The 17,294-nt window shown below is 47.0% G+C and overlaps 1 long non-coding RNA gene across 1 annotated transcript; it reads right to left on the bottom strand.

Annotated features, from left to right (window-relative positions):
• Positions 1–11,913: 11,913 nt before the first annotated feature.
• Positions 11,914–14,863, bottom strand: LOC131399524 (uncharacterized). The gene is made up of 3 exons (XR_009217158.1): positions 13,984–14,863; positions 12,874–12,906; positions 11,914–12,513 (listed from the first exon to the last, which is right to left on the bottom strand). It is a non-coding gene; the product is annotated as an uncharacterized LOC131399524 (long non-coding RNA).
• Between the last annotated feature and the right edge of the window lie 2,431 nt (positions 14,864–17,294).

Here is a 17,294-nt window from a genome sequence, read left to right as displayed (position 1 = left end):
CAATAAGAGACCACACACCTATTAGGTGGCTAAAATAAAAAATAAAATTGCAAATACCAAGTGCTGGTGAGGACTAGGAGCAACTAGAACTGGGAATGCTACATGATAGTTGCATTCGGAAAACAGTTTAGCAGGTTCTTATAAAGTTAAACATACACTTATTATATGACTCAGATATCCCACTCCTAGAGATTTACTGAAGCAAATTGAAAACTAATGTTTAAACAAAAATCTTTGTGTGAATCTTCATACCCATTTTATTCATAATCGCGAAAAGCTGGCAACAAACTAAATGTCCTTCATCAGGTGAATGGAGAAAGAAACTGGTGCGTCAGTACATTAGAATCCACTTTACAATAAAAAGGATAAACTCTTGATTCACACAACAACATGGATGAATCTTGGATGCATTTCTCTAAGTGAAGGAAGCCAGATTCAAAAGGCAATATAATATATGATTCCATTTATATGACTTTCTAGAAAAGGCAGCATTACAGGGATGGAAAATGAACAGTGGTTGCCAAGGGATGGAGTGGGGGAAGGGGTTGACTACAAAGAGACAGTATGGGAGAATTTTGGGAGTGAAAGGAACAGCTCTGTGTGGTACCGTGGACGTGGATACATGACCATAAAGTTGTCAAAACCCATAGAACTGTACACCGCATAGAGTGAATTTTACTCTGCAAATTTTAAAAATCAATCAGGATGCTGGGGAACTCAGATGGAATGCAGTGACAAATGAATCTCACTGTATTACAAGCATGTGACATAACCACACAGAAGGGGTGGGGATGAAAGGTCCTGACCTAAGTAACTTTGAAAGACAGTGTTTCGATGGGATACTGTAAAACTAAAGTACTGTACAAAAACACTGTACTCTAGGTGGTAAATGTGTTTTTCATAAGGGTATGGATTAGCAATTCTGAAACTAATGACACATTAGTAAATATATTGTAGGTAACAGTTTCTCACTGTTGGTGAAAGAAGTTACAAATAAACAAAAGGGGAATGCTGGAATAAACTCTGTGGTGCTGGATTGGACTTGGAAGTATCAGTATGAATCCATGTCTCTTTTAATATATCTATCCAGATAGATAGATAGATTGATAGATAGATTGATAGATTGACATATCGATAGGAAGATGTGTATATACCTGAGTTTATAGTCATATATACATTCCCAAGCTCTGCTGAGAGGGTCTAGAAGCAGTGACACCCTAGTATCAATGAGCACACCTAGCTCCCAGATCTTGGTTTCTAAATATCATTCTCCAATAAAAAGAACCATGTTTTCTTGGAGAAATGGCTAATTCTAGATCTGGGGATGGGAAATAGAATATGAGGCTGGAGCTTCTTGTAGTGACAGAAAGTAGGAAAGTGCTTTAAAAAAAAACACAGAAAATGATGAGATGTGTCAAAAGGAATCAATCTTAAAGACTTCCCAACGGCTCAAGCTGGAAAACTGAGAGCAACAAAATAAATAATGGTAGCATTGGATTATTACCCAGAGAATAAAATAAATATCCATGAGTCTATACTGATATAAAGAAGATTAAATAAGAAAGGAAGAAAGAAAAAAAAGGGGGTGAAGAATGAGAGAAAGAGAGAAAGAAAGGAAGAAGGAAGGGAGAGGGAGGGGGGGAATCTTCCTCACAGAATTCCAAATAATAAACGCGGCTGGATAGCATGAAATAGAAAATCGCCACTAGAACACCACAGTAATAATTACTGTGGGCAAGACTGACTGATGAATGCAAAAACTGTGAGTGAAACTTAAAGAAGAAACAGTACATTTGCAGATCCTCAAAGCATTTCCCTCCCAATACTTAACATTTTTCTCTTAATTTCTTTAAAAGACCTATGACTATTTAAAGAAAAATCATAACACTGTATTGTGGGATTTATAACATGGGTATATGTAAAATTTATGACAACAATAGCACAAAGGACAGACAGAGGTAAATGGAACTGTTCTGTAGCAAGGCTTCCATATTTTACATTGATTAAACTGGTGCACTATTAAGTCTAGGTAGGCTGTGATATGTTAAAGATGAATATTGTAATCTGGACCAACCACTAAAAAATGCAAAAGTGTGTCACTTAAATGCTAATAAAGGAATCAAACAGCATACAAAAAGCGTTTGTAGAAGAATGTTCGCAGGAGATGACCTGCACATCACCAGGAGGAAGATGAGCGCACTGTGGGGCATCCACAGAGCAGAACGCCCTCAGCCATGCCGAGGAACAAACCCTGACACACACTTGCTGGGTGAGACTCATCAACCTCGTGCCGAGGGAGGCAAGCTGGACAGAAAACAATACACGTGGGATGATTTCAGCCAAGATGAACCTATGGTGAAAAATCCAGAACAGTGATTGCCTCGGGGGAAGGAAAAAATTGCCTGGGAAGGAACAGGAAGGAGTTTTCTGGGGGTGATGGAAATACTTTATTCTTAAAGGGGTGAAGGTTATATGGGCATGTTTATTTGCCAAAACTGTATGATTGAGATTTGTGCCTTTCAGTGTGCGTACATCTAACCCCCCCACACACATAAAAAGGACTAAAAGAATAATAAAGTGAGGTGGGAATGGGAGGGAGTGTGGATAAAACAAAAATGGCAGATGATTAGTAGTTGTTGAAGTTGGGTGATGGGCCTACTATGCTATTTTGTTTATTTTGTATATTGTTTAAATTGTCCTGTAATAAAACACTTGTATAAGAAGACAAACTCGATATACAGTGTTTGCTGGTAAGATATTGGTTACCTTTGGGGAGGATGGAGGGAGAAAGGGATTGTCGGGGCCTGAATGAAGCTGGTGCTAGTTCTTGGTCACACAAATGTGTTCACTTTGTAATAATTCTTTGAGGTTTACACGGATGACTTCTGCATATATTTCTGTACGAATGTTATACATCAATAAACACTTTAAATCCTGAATATTTTCACAAAGATACTAACTCAGTATCTGAGAATAACAGCAGTGTTTTGTTTTAAAGTGGAACACATTCACTCATGACACCATCAGATGGATTTTAATACTCCCAAGTATCTATTAATGCCCTCACCCTTGCTTGGCCCGCTGGGTCTTTCCATTTTTGCCTCAATTTGGCAAGTGGCATGGCTTTGAGTTTTTATGACGCAATCTTTTTCCAACAATGTCCATCCCCACAATGATGCTCACCAAGGCCTTGACATCTAGCACAGTGCCGTCTTCACAGCAATCACTCAAGAATTGTGGGACTGGGTTGAATGAGGAACAAAACGAGGAGCAACGATGTTCATAACTTATGTCTAGGTGCCATATCGTGACTTAGGAAATTGGTAGGATTTTTTGATAGATTTGCTATGCCTTCTAATTTTTCCTATTTAAAACAATGGGAAATAGAGTCTCAGAGTTCTTTCTCAGAGAAAGTCTGACATTTTAGGCACAGATTACTGACAACTATTAATGGTATATGACTTTCCCACCTCATCTTAGTTTTAAGTTTTTAATTCCTTACCTTGGAAATGACCTAACTTTGCTTCTTCCAAATCTTGTAGTAATACTGATACTCCAGAAAGTTGGGCCACGGATATTCTGCTGTTGTGCGTCCTCCCTGCAAAGAAGTGGAGCTGTGCATCCACCAGTCTAGAAGGGTGTGGTGCTGTAGTATTTGGAGTCAATCAAAGAAGCTAAGTGGAAAAACGACTCAAGAGAATTATCGCTATAACCCCCAAGAGCAACAAATTATTTTGCTTAATTATTTTGTGATTCTGAGGGTATATTTAAAAAGGGATATTAAAACTGGTTCCCAAGGAGCCAGCCCTATAGCAGAGCAGAAATTGCATATTACCTTCCTGCACAAACTTCCCTGACATTGTGAGAAGGACCAACGGGAAGTTTCAGGTCTATTGCCTGTGTTAATGAGGCCAAGAGGTCCACACCAGTATAAGGAAGTCCAGTGAACAAGCCTGTGTGCAGCATCAGAGAAGGGGCATGCATGTGGTCCCTTGAAGTGGCTTAGGGGTCACTTACCAGTGCACTTTAGTTTCCCGTCTGTATATGCAAGAATTGGGGCTGTCCACTGTGATGTTTTATCCTTTTTGTGACATGGCTCACGGCAGTCCTTCAAAGATGCCTGACCAAGGTAGAGGCCCTTCAGGCAGGCGGGGTCCAAAGGGAGGATCTCTGCAGCGACCCTGACCATGGAGTCCAAAGGGAGGATCATGGCAGCCTGGAGGGATGGAGGGGATAGTAGGACAAGCGGTCTTGAAAAGGCAAATTCCAGGATCCCAGTCACCCGGTATTTCCATTTTAGATATTGAATTTACATTTCAAATACTGGCCAGGGAGCTTCAAGGAGGGCTGCAAGCATCCTCAGCAAGAGCCAGGCTGGTGAGCCCCACCCCTACCTGAGTACCGGCCTCAAGGGATGCAGCCCAACAACGCTGTGCGTACTCCGGGTGGTGGGCAGGGCATGGAGTGTGGGCGTGGTAGAGAGAAGAGGTAGGATAGAGGGTGGGGTGGACAAGGAGAGGAGTGGGGCCCAGGGGTGGAGGGACAAGGAGGGAGTTGGGGCCCCTAGCTGTGCATGCTGGGAGCTTTTGTCTCTCAACCGCTCCTGGCTGGGAGTTTGCAGGACTACAGGACTACAACTCCCAGGATGCTCTGGGAACAGGGCGGTGCCTAGCCCTGAGGGGAGAAGCAAGGCAGTGTGCTCTTGGCCAAGGGCCAAACCACCATTGGCTGCGGACTCTGGTCCTGCACCTGCTCCACGTGGACTGAGTCCCAAAGGGATGTGACAGGACGAGAGGGACCAAGGAGTTAGGAGGGTGTGGCGGCTGCATGGGCAGCCGCGGGCCTGCATCGTGCAACCGCTTTTGTCCAAAATTGAAGCCGGACTCACGTCTATTCCACACCACCTCCCTCCGTTGCTTGATTCCTCCTCCCACCTGCATGCCTGTGGGTCTTTCCACAGCCTCCTACCTAGTCCAGGGCCAGGTGCTTCTCTAAAGTGCTTATGGGAACTGGTTTGACATCCCAGAAACTTTCCTCTGCCTGCTGCCCTCTGCCTTCTCCAGCCAAAGTGCCATCATTTCATCAGCTTCTGGGAAAAATTTACCCTTGTGACCCCTCTTGCAAGTGCAATTTAAGAGCTTTGCAGGGTGGTAACATTGGCTGTTGCTCGCCTTTTTCGCAGATGTGGAAGTTGAGGCATCCGTGAGGTTAATCATTGGTTTTCCCAGGATCCGCCAAGAGCAGAGGAGAACAACCCAATTCCCACGCAAGTCTAGTAGAACATTTTCACCAACACATTCCAGTGCAGAGGCCTCTGAAACAGCATCCTTAAGATGAGAATAGCTTAAGCATTTTGCCATTTAGATTGATAGCCTAATCTCAGCTCAGGCCTGAGGGCCAGTCTCTCAGGGACATGGGTGACGACTCTGATCCCTCAGGAAGAGACTGGTGGTCCAGCTTTGGGAGAGGGATGTTCAAGGTCGACAGCACTTGGGCAGCATTTGAAACCCATCAGCTTTAACATCTCTGCTTTGGATTCCGGCAAGGTTCCAGGATAAACACGCCTAGGGATAGTCAGATGTACCATATTCTTTAAAAGTTGTTTAGAGTAGTGAAAGGAACAGAGCATAAAATATCCTGCTTATTTGCAAAAGATGAAATGCAACCAAGACCTTGTTTTTTTCTTTTTTTTTTGTGAGGAAGATCAGCCCTGAGTTAACATCCACGCTAATCCTCCTCTTTTTGCTGAGGAAGACCGGCTCTGAGCTAACATCTATTTCCAATCCTCCTCCTTTTTTTTCCCCAAAGCCCCAGTAGATAGTTGTACGTCATAGTTGCACATCCTTCTAGTTGCTGTATGTGGGATGCAGCCTCAGCATGGTTGGACAAGCAGTGCATCAGTGCGTGCCCTGGATCCGAACCCGGGCCACCAATAGCAGAGCGCGCTTACCTAACCGCTAAGCCACCGGGCCTGCACAAGACCTTCTTGTTAATTTTTTTCTGCTCATTCTCTATTGGAATCATTGTATCATTACATGATAATTTATTCCTCAAACCTGTAGGATGGCGAGCTAAAAGAAAATCAAATTTCAATGGCTTCTTTTCTTTGAAGGACCAAGATGTTCTTTCACACTTGGAATCCGGATTAGAGGATAAATCCATCAAATCAATGGAAACAAGCTAAGAAATGGACAGAGGGAGCCATCTGCCTCGATCTCCTGGGTTACATGTAGATTCAGGGGTCTTGAGTGTGGCTTCAGAGCAGCTAAATTTTATCTATTTATCCCCTTCCTTCTCTCCAGCTGATCTCAGTCTTGACTATCATATTTTAAAGACCAATTATAGTTATTTACATGAGTTTCTTGTTCATTATTGCAGAGTAATAATCAGGCATACCATTAAATATCATTTAATTGACCTAATTTAATTTGTTGTACCTTATAAATGATTAGAACACTAACTTTATTTCAGAGTTTGATATTCACCAAATGTGTTAATCTGCTTACAACTGCCATGTGTCTCACTCCTCTTAGATGTGCATCTTTGGCCCATCACAAGATTTTAATGAATGAAATCATCATAAATTAAGATAATGTACTGTCTTTTGGATGATAGGGAGGCATATGGGTCCATTTTGGAAATATGTCCATGTGTCTTTGCTCCCCATGGGAAGTTTCTGGTCACTAGGTCTCCAGGTGGCTTGCACAAGCCCTAGGTCTGTAATAGTTTGGTGCCTCTCCTTCTACTTGGGGTAGAAATAAAAGAGATCAGAGATACTTACTAAAGTTTTGGTTGCATGAAGTCTTCGATGAAGAATATCCATACATATTGTTCTGGATAGCTCTCTGTTCCTAAGAGTACTAGTTACTTTAAGGGCTTGTCAGGAACCGTGAAAGGTATGATATTTTACCTTACCTGCAAGCTAATAAGTCAGCCTATCATGGTCTTATAGATGTTGGCAAAAGATACGAGACCCGTGGGTCAGAGACAAAGGACTTAATGACACAGCAATAGCAGTGGCCAGAGTATCAACATTTGCACTGGTTCACTAAATCCCACTTCCTACAGGGTAATACACAGTGGGCCAGGTGACATGCAGAAGGTTGCAAGAACACAGAGCTTAAGGAACTCTAATCTTTGATAATGGGCAGGACGTCTGCTGACCTTTGTGCCGGGGAGGGGTGTTATTTTTATTATACTGGGCAGTAAGCAAGCCTGCCCTTTGCTCCAGAGGAGGCCACTATTTCTATCTTCCAAGGCTGACAGCTCTACACACATCCTTGAAAAGATATCCTGGTTTCACTGGCTTTCAAAGATAAGCTTGACTGAGACTCGATCATCATTCAGTTCTTCTGTTTCCTTTATTGAGATTGTGCAAATATGCTCTTTTCTCTGTAAAGTTCACTAACTTTATTCATACATAAGGGATGCTTTTGGTTTTATTTATTAAGTTGAGATTTTCGTATTAGAGCAAATGAACTATTATGGGTTGGATCTGAAAGTATGCTTTTCCAGGAAAAATGTGAAAGAAGATCAGTGCTCACAGAACTCTGCCACAAGGATCTGATAGCAACTTAAATGATTTTAATTTGAATACTGTTTTGTACAACTTTCTTCTATCTTACTTCATCCTCTCTGCTTCCTGTAACTCCCATATGGGAATGGGGCAGTTTCAGGGATTCACTGAACTCATTTACAATATTCAAATCATTTTGTCTGTTGTGTTTTTTTAATTGAGCTAAAGTTGACATACAACATTATATTAGTTTCAGGGGTACAACGTAATGATTCAATGTTTGAGTATATATTGAAATGATCAGCACAATAAGTCCAGTTAACATCTGTCCCCGTATATAGTTACAAAATTTTCTCATGTGATGAGGACATGGCGTATTTCAAGATGCAGAAGAATCAACGATGATGTCATACTTTTTCATATACAGCTTGATGAATTTGGACATAAGTATACACCCTTGAGACTGTCACCACCATCAAGGCCACAAACATATCCATCACCTCCCAAAGTTTTCTCTCACCTCCTTTATTACTATCATTCTGAGGTAAGATCTCTTAATATCTACTCTATTAGCAAATGTGATGTATGCAATACAGTCTTGTTACCTGTAGGCCCTATGCTGTAGCCTACATCTCCAGAACTTATCTATCTTGATAACTGAAACTGTATCCTTTGACCATCAGCACCCGAATTCTCCATCCTCCCAGCCCCTGGCAACCACCATTCTAACCTCTGCTTGTATGAGTTTAACTACTTTAGATTCCACATATAAGTATTTGCCTTTCTCTGTCTGCCTTATTTCACTTTGCATAATGATTTCTAGGTGCATCCATGTTGTCAAAAATGGCAGGAATTCCTTCTTTTTTCAAGGTTGACTAATATTCCATTTCTTTATCCTTTCATTCATCAGTGACATTCAGGTTACTTCCATGTCTTGGCTATTGTAAATTAGCTGCAATGAACATTAGAGTGCAGGTATCTCGTTGAGACCCTGATGTCAATTCCTGTGAGTATATACCAGAAGTGGGATTGCTGGATCATATGCAAGTTTTAATTTTTGGAGGAAGCTCCCTACTGTTTTCCATAATGGCTGTACTAGTTTACATTCCCACAAGGGTTTCTTTTTTCCACATCCTCACCAACATTTGCCATCTTTAGTTTTTTTGATAATCGCCATCTCAACAGGTGTGAAGTGATAGCTTACTGTGGTTTTGATTTGCATTCCCTGATTAGTGATGCCGAACACCTTTTCAGACACCTATTGGCCACTTGTATGTCTTCATTGGAAAAAGTCTATTCTTCTCCCTTGCCCATTTTTTAATTGATTTTTCTTTTTGTTATTGACTCAACACAAAAAAGGAGAACAAAATTTTCAGGCATTATGGGTGCTTCCCAGTTGATGCAGATGGTTTTGTATTTACAGTGGTACCAAAAGATTATGTTTCCTGCTTTTTCTTCAGCTTGTTATAAGACCAGCAGTAGCTGCAGCATGGCAGATAATCGGGATCATCTGGGTCTGGAGGTTTACAACATAAATAAGTGGTAAGGAATTTTTTATTATTCCAAGGAAATTATTGAGATCATAGTCCATGGAATCCAGGATTGATAGGTGTAGGAGGAAATTAAGGTGAGGATCGGTGATCTGGCATTACTTCTGATCTTGAGGGACAGGTATCTACTGTATGAGTGTTTGAATAAAAGTATTAGATATCAGTAATTTGTGGTGAGTGAATATGTTTTCTGAATTATTTACTTTGAACATAACCATTTGGATTATGTGAACATCTGGGATATGGGAGTAAGTCCCTAACAGGGGGCGGTTGACAATGTCACTATTGATTTAACTTCTATGAACACTGAGTGGTCAATGGATTAAGCAAATGAGTAGTCAGAAAACACAGAAATGGTAGGATTTGGGATTTAGTAAAGGACTGGGGACCGACTGTCCTGAGAGGGAGTGCCAGGACTTGTGCGGTTGAGAGTGACAAGGACAAGAAGACAATAGAAACACACTCAAACAAGGAGGGGGTGTTAACAGGATGGAGGGAGAGAAATGATCTGGAGTAGCCTTGAATTTTGACCTTGAGCTTTCTGTTCTTGATGCAAATCTGCCTGATGACATCCCAGGACACAGGTCAGATCCCCAGATAGAGGGAGGGTGGAAGTACAAAACAGCCAGGATAATTGTCCTAAAAAGGCAGGCTTCCTTTATCATTTGACCCAATTTCATGATTTATTTTTGTAGGGTAAAAGGAAAAGAAGGATGATAGTCATGTCTTCACAGAGGAAGCAGCGTAACTGTGGGAACTAGTCCAAACCAAAGCCTGGTTTAAGCATCTCCATCCCTTTGAGGATGTCCAGTGACATATTCAAGAGGCCGGTGACTAGAATCCCATCCCATCCTGGCAATGAAGGGTCTCTAGGAGGACACCTTGGACCAGCCCCACCAGGTCTGCTGGCCCGAGAGACCACAAGGACTCCAGGCCTGCAGCAGTGCAGCACAACTAGTAAGTCCTTTCAATCTTGCCAAAGTGTTGCAAAAACTTGCACCTAGTCACACAGGTGAATCCCTTCCAGGTGTGCTCCCAGGTGGTCTGCACTCCAGGTCCCATGCCCACTCCTGCTGGTCTTCAGATTTGGCAGGGATGACTCCAGGAGCTGATCTGGGCATTCCACAGCTCCACTGCCAACAACTTCTGGTGACTGAGGAATGTATCAGGAAGGAGGAAAGGGCAGTGAGGAGCACAGGAGAGAGACTGGTGGTAGCGCTGATGGTGGACAGATTTGCTATCGAGGCAGAGAAAGTGAGGGGTCAAGAAGGCCGTCCTGACAGCAGAGGCAATGGAGCAGGCACCTCAGTGAGGTCCCTTGGCAGCGTCCCTAATGTTTCCTTGCTTTGAGCTCTTGAAACTTTAAAACATACCAATACGTTTCTTTTATGAAACGCCACTGCATGATATAGAAAATATAGACAGCAGTTTCTTTCTGAGGTGAGAGGTTGGGTTTCAGGTGAAGAGAACAAGGAGATCTTCCTTTTTCATGCCATTCTCCCATTTTCCCTGACTATGTACATTATTTATTTGTACTTTCAAGTCAGCAGCGAGTTATCAACGTCACGAGATGATTCAGTTTTTCCCCTCACAGTCACAGTAAAATCTACTTAAAGTGGATTATTCTTTTTGTGTAATATTCCAATAGATTCCAAAATATTGTTTCAAAAGCACTTTGATGTCTATGTACTCAAATTAGATATTTACTTCTAGGTCTCCATTTTTATGTTCTTTGTTGCATGCTAATTCAGAGTTGCATCTAAGGAAATACCAGATTTCCCTCAGTTTTTTAGATCCATATGTGTTGGAAATTTGATTCATGAAGATGGACATGGCAGTTGGGGGATCGTGCTATTATCAAAAGAGGCCTTTTCAGCGTCAGTAATCTGACATGAACCCACTGCTTGTTGGGATTTAATTGTCTATTTGAGGGATCAAGCTTTCACAGTTGGCACTTCTCTTTCTCTTTCAAGGGAAAGTACGGCCTTCCCAGTCTTTCCATTACCAAATCACTTTCCTGGGTGGCTATGCCGGGTCAGGAAGGGCCTGGGATGCCGAGAACCAGGATTCACCCTCAGCTTCTGGCTGTCCTGAGAAGGCTTCCGTGGCAGAGTCCAGCCTGTGTGTCTGGGTGACACTTGCAGCCATAAGAAAGGAGGGGATAGCTCACAAGTGCCAAGCGATTCATCTGTCCCTTGTCTTACAGGGTGTTCCCAAGGGAAGAGGTTCAAGATGCCACTTGGTAACCCACTGAAAGCTCCTAGTCATGGGACGGGTTCTCGGTGTGAGCTCAGAGCAATGTCTATTCACCACCAGATGGGGAACATTTCAGTATTTTAATTGGTAAGGCTGTGTTCATGTACGTCCACAGATCATCAGTTCTGTGGCATTCCCTGCTGGACACCCCAACACCCCTGTCATGTCTCATCTTTCAAAGCTCCAAACAGGGTTCACACCCCAGCAGGTTGTTGTAATGTAACCACAGCACAAGACTGGGGAAAAAAACACAGCCACCCAGGGGTGACACACTTTATTGGCTTGGGCCCAATTGCCCCATTTGGACGAGTTCGGAACACCAACACTGAGTGTGTAAACTGGAGGATTGGCCAAGGCCATGGACCTCAGAAGGACACGGGCTCAGAATTCACCTTGGACAGCAAGGGACAATGTGGGGTCACTGACTCGCCAGGATTATGGTCCCTTATCCTGGCAAAGCAGAGCTCGCTCGGGATCCATCTGGCCAAGCCAGGGAGGAGGCTGGGGGCCTTCTAGGGAATTTCTGTCCTAAAGGGAATGGCATAAGGAAGGCAGGGGTGCTGAAAATCCTAGTCCACAGGGAGCAGTCATGTTTATGTAACGAGGCCCAGCAGTAGCCTTAAAAGCTGCATCAGAAATCGTTCCTCCTGGATACAAATCAAGCAGGAAAAGGAATTCAGAGTCCTGTACAAGGATCCCAGCAGGATTCAAATCTAGGTCAGGGGTGAACACGGAGCCCCTAGAAGGGTCTCAGGAGGGAAAGTCCTGCCTGCCTTTAGTCCATTTTCAAATGATCTTCCTCGGGCCTTGTCCTCTCCACCTGCACGTTTTGATCTTTTTACATTGGTTTCCCCACTTAGAGCTGATGCAATTCCAGAGATTGAACTAGAAAACTAAAAGTTCCTAAAATTTGGTCAAAAGAAACCTCAGCAGCTGGAGTCTGGGTGCCCTGGGGTGGTCATGCAATAAGTTCTGGGGCTGACCAGGGGGCCACGGAGACAGGCTCTCTGCACTGGCCAACAGGGAGAATCCACCCCTGCCCTCACCCAACTCCTGTACGGCCTCACCTATCATTCTCGTTGAGCAACTCCATGTCCTGGAACCAGGCCCCAAATCACTCCTCGGGGTCTTGGTATAATTCTTTGCGGTGACCTGGAGCAGCAGGATCTCCCTCATGACTCGGTATTATTCCTGGGACCAGAGGGAAGGAGAGGATACAGACAGGGCCTGGGTGGGGGATGCTGCAGGGGACTTGTAGGGGGTGAGGAGTGGGGCAGGGGACGAGTCCTGGGAACCCTCCTTCACTCCAGTTCCATCAAGGCTCTACCTGTTCTCAGAATGGGAATAATCAGCCCCTACTCCAGGATGTTTTCCTCGATGCCATCCTCACCTCAACCCACGCGCCAACTGGATGGGTCTCCCACTTCTCTGTTATCAAACTGTTCCATTCAATGTAAGATACAGGGGGTGGAGCCAGAAACTGTTCTGCCCAGAGGGTCTCTGGTTTCCACCTCCTTCCCCTCCCCTGCAGGGAGTGCCACAGGTGCTCACCTCAGTCCTCTTCTCAAGGTTGATCTCATTCCCCTGGAAGGCAGAGAGCCAGAGTCCATCAGACAGAGCCCCCTAGCCTGACTAGCCCCCTATGTCCACCCCTTCTCATGGTGCACGACTGCCAGGTCCCCAGAGGTGGCCGAGCATGCACAGAAAACAGGATTTGGAACTAGGCCGGGCTCTGGGCTCCAGAGAAGGAGGCCATGGGGGTGAGGCTGAGGGACCTGGCAGCACAACCCTCTCTGATGACAGACTTGGAGGCTGAGGCCTCAGGCAGAGGGGACTGCTCAGCAACTTATGTGTTGCCTGACTTGGGGGTCCCAACTTCTCTCTCCCTCCATGGGAAGCATGGGAGGGAGAGGCTGAGTCCAGCTCAGATAAAACCTCATGCAGCTGTGCCATCAAGCAGCTCTGAGCTTCCCCAGCCTGGAGAACCGGAATGGATGTCTCAGGCAGAGCCTCTGTTCACTCATCCCTAAGATGGGCCTGATGCCCCAGCTCCCAGGGGCGGCTGGGAGGCTCTCAGGAGAGGAGATGTGTCAAGTGCTGAGAGCTCAGAGCTCAGTTCGGGGGCTTTCGCATCCCAAGGCTCAGGATCCTGGTCCTCCCTGCCTGGTCCTCAGATTCATCCACTTCAAGATAATCACCCATCGCCAGGTGCAGCATCAGCAGGTCGCCGAGGAAAATGCCAAGATAGGGGATGACACTCTGTGACATCGGGGTGCAGGTGGGATGAGCCCTTGCTCTCAAGTCGACCCCCTGCATACCCTCCCCTGAAAAGTCCTCAGCATCCTGGCCCACCCAAGGGTTCCCACGGGGAGCAGCCTAGGACCCTCAGCAGTCTCCCCTCAATTCCTCCTCCCTTCACACCCCAAGAACACCACACTCCTCCTCCTCACCTCCCAGGGCTGGCTTCTGGCAAATCACAGGGTGTGCGGTCCCTGGACCTCCCCACAACAAACCCATCCTGCACCAGCTCTTCCAGGCCCTCCTCCTGGTCACTTCTACTGGGGGATTCGGACACTGTGGCACCAAGAGGAAGGGCCCTCCCCTCTTGATTTGAGGCCTCCAGTTGGGAGCGCAGAGCCCCTCCCCCACAGGCACACTCACCTGCTGCTGCTGCTGCTGCTGCTTCTCCTGCACTCTCTGAGGGTTGCTCTCCAGGGGGCAAACGTGGAAGGCCCCTCCTGCCAGGGTCGAGGACAGTGCCAGTGAGGCCATAGTCCCCTCACCCCATTTCTCTCCAGCACCACTGGCCTCCGACCCTGGACATCTGACTCGAGTAAACTGGTACCAATGCTACTCCACCCTGCAAGGTCTTGTGATTCCAGAACAAGCCCAGCTCCAACTCTAACTCTGGGTATGAGCTTGGACTTGTGGCCTGGCCTCCCCGAGCCTGTTTCCTCATCTGGAAAGTGTGAGAACTCCAGCTACCTCACAGGTTCTCCTGAGGACTCACTGTCGCATGACTGTCATCATTGTTCTCGCCCTCGCCCCTCCAGGTGGAGCAGGCAGAAAGCTCCCACATTCCTTTCCTCCCTCTTACCTCTTCACCCCCCTGTGAGGCCTGCACCACACAATCACCATACCTCCATTTCCTTGATGGGGAGACAGAGGCCAAATAGGGGCAGTGAGTTGCTCAGGGGCCCACAGAGGAGAGGCCGCTTGCCCCTCTCAGCCAGAGGCCCTGTTCCAACATCCTCGCCTAACCCCCAGCCCCACCACTGACAACAGTCCTGTCCCCTGATCTCTCAAAGCTTGGCCCTGGGCCGAGCCGTGGATGGAGAGGATGGGGTGTCTTGGGAGTCTGGTTGAGTGGCTCCTGCCTGCCCCAGTCCCCGTGGAGTGTCTCACCCCCAGGCTGGGACTGAGGCAATGCCAAACCCTTCTCCTCCCCAAAGAACCACTCAGGATATTCGCCTGCACTGAACTCTTTCTTTATCCACTCAGGAACTGGACCCACAAGGTGCCACCTCTGATCAACAGCAAGGGGGTGACAGGACGCTTTGCTTCCCCGTTTACATGAAGCTCCTAACGTCCTTTCAGCAGGATCCACTAAGAATCCATCAGTTGCCTAGACGCTACTCATAAGCCACCTGGGACCTAAGTCATTGCCAACCAGGCACTCAGGTGAGACTCCTGTGGTTGACTCGAGTGACTGCTCTAGGGGTCCAGTGGGGAGTCCCACAATGCACACACATCTGTCTCTGGTCCAGCCGTTCAGATCCAAGGATGAGCAGCCTCTTTGTCCACCTGGGCCAGGGGAATCCCCTGCTGTGCCCGTCCCTGGGGCAGGCAAGGTGCCCTCCCCTTGGAGACATGGTGAAGATAGAAGGAGCGGCAGGGTCCTGGCTTCCTGAGGACAGGTTTAGGCTGAGGGCTAAACCCACGCCAACCACCCAACAGCCTGGAAAAAGCTACATCCAGCAGGATGGATGTGCATGGAAGCCAGAGACCTGCTGATGGCGCCAGCTCAGCAACTCCTCCTGGAACAGCCCAGCCAACACCACTGTGTCCCATGACCAAGGCCTCCTACCCAAAAATGGCACCCCACCTGCCCATGGGCAGAACAGATCCCTCTGCTTGTTAACCTGGACAAGATAGATGGGAACGTTTCAGAGAAAGTTCAAGTGAGAAACTATCAAAACCACAGCCTACCCAGTCCCTCTCCTCCCCCGCCCCTCCTCTCTTTCCAGACCCCAGCCTCCACTCTACCTTGGTCATCAGTTCTCTGCTCAAAGACTCGTCTTGGCTATAGCGCTCCTTAAGTTTTTCAGAGCTCTCCCTGAGGGGAGGGGAAAGAGGGAAGGATAAATTTAGGGATAATGTGAGGGGTCTAAGTGCAAATCCTTTTCTTTGACAACCTGGGCGTTTCAAACTTCCTGGAGGAGTGTTCTCACTGGGCTCCTCTGAGCGCTAAGGTCTCGTGGGACTGGGAGAGGGCTCTCCTGTTGGTCACTGGGGTATCCATTTCCCAGCTATACAGAGCAGCTCTCTTTTGACCACTTTGAGTTTCAACTGGGCATAGAGTTCTGTTGCTATAAACACTTGAAAATCTCCAATGTGGCTCAATCCAGTACCTGGTATTTAGGGAAACCGAGTCCTGAAGCAGAATTGGTGCACTAAGCACACCGGAAGACTTAGAGACCCACCGCCGAGGCCCAGGCCCTGTCCCAAGCATTTGCTGCCTCCCAGGAGTTCCCACCTGACTGAAGGGCCAATGGCAGACATACAGGAAATCCCCCATCCACCCTGGTCCTCCTATGGAGAGAGGCCTACCCACCAGGAAACTTCCCCCATGTGTTCTTCAGGTGGCATATGGATGTTTTCTGCAGAACAGAGATGACAGTGCAGAGAGAGGAGTTCTTCAGGCTCTCCCACTCCTGGGGAAGGGAAGGGAATGAGTTGTGAGGTGGGGCGCTGGAGCCCTGCTTGCTCTAGTTTCAGTCCCCTTCTATTTAAATCTCCTCTCTTGGATGAGACAGATGCTCAGGGAGTCCCAGAAGGGTACATTTAGGACCCAAAGTGTAACACTCACAGGGAGGAGGATTTTAGCTCAACCCAGGGAGAGAGCCAGGTAGGAAGTGAGCATCCTCGCACTAGGACCTGGAGTCAAGTTCAGCGTGCCCCTGGCAGGAAGGGCCTAGGGACTTGCAGGGGCTCAGACCACACACTTCAATCCTGGGAGCTGATAAAGGTGGAGGCAGTTCCTAAGGCTCCAGAGAGGGGCTCCACTGGGCCTGCCACAGCACACCTGGGCCACCTGGATCCAGCACTCCACCACCCTCACCCTGTCCTGGGCCATCATGCTCGGGTCCCCAAGGTAGGTGGTGATGACGAGGCTGGCTACCCTTCTGAAGTGGTCGAGAGTGGCCCGGACGGTGGGTGCCAGGTGCTCATGGCCGGGCTTGTTCCTCTTGCCCCAGGTGGAGCCCAGGCACTGAGAGGGCACCACCTTCTGGAAGAGCTCCTGGGGAACAGGGGGAGTGTCACCCAGCATTGCCACACCCTAGCTCTGTGTCCCCAGCCCCCAAAGTCCCACACAGGGGTCACAATTTAGAGCTGGAGCTCAGGAAGCTCAGGATGTGGCCTGAGCCTTGTGAGAGTCCCTGGCTTTTCTTCTCTGTCCACCGAGGACACCCAGCACAGGATGACCCAGGACCCAATACTGGCAGGGAAGGGAGAGGGGCATTTGCATCCAGCCCATCCTGGCTAACTCCAAGCTCCAGACGGTGGCTCAGCTCGGCTTCTCCCAAGGGGGCATCTTCCAACACCCTGATCCCCCCTCTGGTCCCACTCCACATTCAGATGCACATTACCCTGTGGCAGCTACACCCACGGGCCTTGTCTGTCTCCCTCATAGTGAAGTACACATCAGGCGTCTAATAAGTCCTGAGGCTGTTGAGCCTCTTGAGCAGACG

This window comes from Diceros bicornis, chromosome 38 (assembly GCF_020826845.1).
Source record: "Diceros bicornis minor isolate mBicDic1 chromosome 38, mDicBic1.mat.cur, whole genome shotgun sequence".
Classification (NCBI taxonomy): Eukaryota; Metazoa; Chordata; class Mammalia; order Perissodactyla; family Rhinocerotidae; genus Diceros; species Diceros bicornis.
Note: the sequence above shows the minus strand (reverse complement) of the source record. Positions and strands in the feature narration are given on the sequence as shown.